Here is a 4768-nt window from a genome sequence, read left to right as displayed (position 1 = left end):
AAGGCTCAGAGGTACCCTGCCTTTATCCATCCATCCATCTATTGCATTTCCATCCCACATTTTCCTCCAAGGAACTCGAGGTGGCTTTCATACTTCTACCCATTTTGTCCTCATAACAGCCCCGTGAGGTAGGCTAGGCTGAGAGGCAGTGAATAGCCCCTTATGTCGGCCAGTGAGCTTCATGGCCGACCCTGGTCTCCCAGGTCCTAGTCCAACACTCTGACCGCTATACCAACCCTGGCTCTCTCTTTTCTCCTGAGGCTAAAGGACTGCACAGATCCCCGGAGCCATTAAAAGCTGCCCTTTGTAGTTTTCACCCCTGCACATTTCCTTCCAATTGCCAGAACTCGCATGGAAAACAGGTGGGATTTTACAGAGGGTAGCCAAAAGCAGGGGAACAATCAGAGGTGCTTTATGGAAATGACAAAACCAAGCACAATGGGTTTTTTTTGTGGTGGTGGATAATACGACTGTTACTTTTCTCCTACACAAATCGAAGGACTTGAGTGCCTAATCGGGGGGGGGGGGTGTCCGTAAAGCACTGGGCATACAAGGAGGGCAATCAAATTGATTAATTCATTACGTGCAGGACCTGCAATAAAATGATCCAGTGTATCTTTGCGTTCCAGCAAAACTACTCCTTTTCAGAGATCTAGCCAGCAGCTGTGCCATTTCCTGGATACAGTGGTACCTCTGGATGCAAATGGGATCCGTTCTGGAGCCCCGTTCGCATCCTGAGTAAAATGTAAGACACGACTGCGCGTCTGTGCATGCACGGTTCGCGTTTTGCCGCTTCCGCGCATGCGTGTGGCGTCATTTTGAGCGTCTGCGCATGTGCAAGCAGCGAAACCTGGAAGTAACGTGCTCCGTTACTTCCAGGTCGCCGCAGAGTGTAACTTGAAAATGCTCAACCTGAAGCACATCTAACCCGAGGTATGACTGTAATCTGTTCCAGAGAGAGGGAGATAATGTAAAGAACTCTTGAGTTCTTTGGGGGCTTGTTTATCTTTTGCCACCTTGATTCTTTTTTTTTAATAAACTTTTATTTGTACTTCTGGAACCCTCAAGCTCCCTCTGAGCATGCTGGTAGGAAACCACCTTCTATCAAGTCAGACCCCGGATCCATCTAGCTCAGCCTTGCCTACACAGCTCTCTATGGTTTCAGGTAGACTTCTCTCCCAGCCCTACCTGGAGGTTCCATTAGGGACTGAACCTGGGACTTCCTGCATGCAAGGCAGATGCTCTACCTCTGAGCCACAGTGCTTCCCCAAGTGGACACATTGTGGCTCCGTTCTCATCAACGCTCACCCCTGAATTTGCTAATAGGAAGAGGGATTTGTTTAATCCTTGGGCTGGTAATTCTGCGGCACAAAAGACTTGAGTGCAGTCTACCAGGAATACTGAGACTGAAGGGATCGTGAATGTACATTCCATTGGTTATTTCTGTTTAGGGAAGCAGTTCTTGAGGATATCTTGTAAGGGCTGGGTAGAACCTACAACAGCCACCATTTCGATTATGTTGCACCTCCAGAGTTAACATTAAACTTTCTCCCTGCCAGCACCTAGCTAGCCCCTTTCATTATGTTCATACATTACAGGTTTGCTTTGCTGCTAGAGACAGGTTGAAAATCCCTGCTCCTAAGCAGCCTTGTTCTCTCAGACATGACCTCCAATCTCAGCCTCCAATCTCAATTCCTTTGACCTTCATACTGAAAATGAGAATGCTAATTAGAACAGTGCACAGGAATCATATTGAAAATGAGAATGCTCAGGGTTGCTTCCGGATGACCCTTTTACTGAGCTTTCATCTTGATTTATTTTCAGTTCCCCGACAACTACTGTTTATATTGAGCAATTGTTCTGATCCGTTTGCACCAAGCAATTATTCTACCATGCTTTCCTTTGCATTTCCCCATCACTTTCCTTCCTGCAAAATGTGGATTTGTTGCGCAAACCCACCAAAGCCTATTTAATTGGCTGGTAGGTGACTGAATCCCACCCGCAAATTAGCAACATTCTGGAAGCAGCCTAGATCTGTACACGGGAATTTAAAATTTGCATATTGCTTTCTTCTGTTATAATCAGTGATTTATTTCAGCTTATGACTATGGGGCTATAGATGTTTTGGCAATAAATAATGAAGAGAGGATATATATTTGCATGTGTGTGCCTGTGAATGCTTATGTAGCCAAAACAGCCAGTACCCACATGCAAAGGGAGGTAGAAACAGATTTATCAGACTCCCCAAAGTGCAAAGCGTCCGGTGGAAACAAAACCCTAAAAGGGGGGTGGGCATCCCAGTGGGAACAGAGAGTGCCCATAGAATACTGATGGATTGCTGGGTATATTAGAAAATGGAGGGGAGAAGGGGAATGGGTTTAAGTAAGCTGGAACACCAAATTGGTACACTGTAAAATTCTGTTGCAGATCCTACTTACATTTAAAATTCCTCAAGGCAGTGCTAGGCTGGTGGGTAACAACCTGATTGATATAATAATAGTAATTTTTTAAATAATCTACCAAGTGTGCTCGTGGGTGGATAATTTTGACGGGTCTTTGCTCTGTCTGCTTGAAAGACAGTTAGAATTTGTTGCCGTTGCTGTGAAATGGTGTTCTTAATGGAGCAAGATTAGATGCCCATCTTTCCGCCCACCAGCCCAGCAGAAAACTGTCAGGTTCTTAGGAAAATATCTCTAACCTTGGCTAGTAGGTGATTCTGCAAGCATTCATTATGTCTTCCTCTGACAGATCAAAACACTTAATGCAAACTTCAGTGTACCAGTCCAGAGAACTTTAAAGCAAGTGAGGAGCTCCCAGTGAGCTGGAGAGGTTTTGCCTATTTATTTTCAATGTTTTTATGGGATAACCAACCTCATATAACCAACTTGCTTAAGTCTAATTAACACATGAAGGGGTTAAGACCATAGAGAACGCTGTCCTGCCAGGCTTATCTGGGTCACTCCTCCTCACCTGAGGAAGAAGGGTTATCAAGCTTTTGTTCTTTTCATTCCAGCATGTGAACCCTACCAGGAAGGAAGTCTTGGGAGGAACTAGGTAATTGTTATTTCCTAGTCTACTAGAGGAGCTCAACTTGTGAGGAGGGCTGAGCTGGTTGCTGCAGCTCAGACCACATGGCTCTTAAAAGCCACTCTTGAGTTTCTATACAAATATTTTGGAGACTTTCACCACAGTAACGGAGCCACATTTTACTGCCCGTGCAACTTTTTCTGAATGCTGTATGGAAAGGCACATGAATCTGACCTTTGGAGAGTTTGTAAGTAAACCATTTTAAACGTACAAAACATGTGGTCTTTTTCTAAGGCAAGGGACAAGAGGAGTTTGGGAACGCACAGGGACCTATATTTCCATGCTTTACATTGCCGTGATTTTAAATCTCTGGTGGGGTTCTTTCACCCAAGAGTACTTGCCCCAAACTTGGATCTTGGCATCCAGGAATTCTCCTGGTAATATACCCATTTTTTTAACTTGCACCAGCAGTTTTAAGTATGCTAAGGGGGTGTTAGACTTGAAGCAGTATGCCTGTGAATTACCTGAGTCAATGACCTGGTTCACATGGTTTTCAGGAAGATGAATGAGATAAAGTTAATAATAAGAAGTCAATGTGGTGTAGCCCTAAAGCATAGGCCCGGGGAGATGAGCTCAAATGAAGGCTCAACCACAAAGCTAAATAAATGCCCGGGAGCTAGCCACCATCTCTCAGCCAAAGCTACCAGACAGGGCGGTTATGAAAGCCCAAGCTATGCTAAATGCTGATTAGACTGCAAAGCCAGTTTTGTTTTTTAAATCTTTGTAGAATGCTTAATTGTTTTAGGCATAGTAGTAGCAGTAGAAGAAGAAGAAGAAGAAGAAGAAGAAGAAGAAGAAGAAGAAATTAATCATGTTGATTCTTTAGGTCCTTGGTGCAACAGTGATACACAAACATAATATTATTTTTTTTAAAAAAATACAGATATCAGGCTGGATTCAAATTCCAGACTAAGGTAGCTGAACTTCAGTCCCATTGGAACTTTGAAACTCCCTGTCTGTTGACATCAGGCAGACGCCATCACTGTACCACTTTTCGGTGTCCGCTAAGAATGTTTCTGTTTAGACAAGCCAAGCCAAGGCATGCAGAATGTTGACGTATGTGTTCCCAATCTGTTTTTAGTTTAGTGCTGATTTTTTTCCTATTTCCTTTTTTTAAAAAATAATAATAATGCTTCAAATACTTGTTTTTTCTTAACTGTCTTTACAGATCATTTCATTGCTTTCTTCTCTTTGTAATACTTCTTACAGGGTTTCAGGTTTTTGTTGTTTCTGTTTGACAGAAGCAAGCGGTGTGAAAACGTTATGAAACTAAATACAGTGGTGCCTCGCAAGACGAAAAGAATCCGTTCCGCGAGTCTTTTTGTCTTGCGGTTTTTTCGTCTTGCGAAGCAAGCCCATTAGCGGAGTAGCGCTATTAGCGCTATTGGTGATTTAAGGGCTAAAAACGGCTTTTTAAGGCTTAAGGGATTAGCGGTTTTGCTGCTAAAATGCTTTTAGCAGCTTAGCGCTTCAGAAAAAGAGGTTTTGGAGCGGAAAACCCCCCCGAAAACTTTCGTCAATTTTCGTCTTGCGAAGCAAGCCCATAGGGAAATTCGTCTTGCGAAGCGCCTCTGCAAACGGAAAACCCTTTCGTCTTGCGGGTTTTCCGTCTTGCGAGGCACCACTGTAAATAAATAAATAAATAAATAAATAAATAAATAAATAAATGGTGACCAATTGG

The 4768-nt window shown here is 43.4% G+C and overlaps 1 long non-coding RNA gene across 1 annotated transcript; it reads left to right on the top strand.

Annotated features, from left to right (window-relative positions):
- Positions 1–523: 523 nt before the first annotated feature.
- LOC310680762 lies at positions 524–4363 on the top strand. Its single transcript, XR_014512918.1, has 2 exons — positions 524–1253; positions 1452–4363. It is a non-coding gene; the product is annotated as an uncharacterized lncRNA (long non-coding RNA).
- Positions 4364–4768: the final 405 nt, after the last annotated feature.

The sequence above is a fragment of the Podarcis tiliguerta genome (assembly GCF_965153285.1).
Source record: "Podarcis tiliguerta genome assembly, chromosome: 6".
Classification (NCBI taxonomy): Eukaryota; Metazoa; Chordata; class Lepidosauria; order Squamata; family Lacertidae; genus Podarcis; species Podarcis tiliguerta.
Note: the sequence above shows the minus strand (reverse complement) of the source record. Positions and strands in the feature narration are given on the sequence as shown.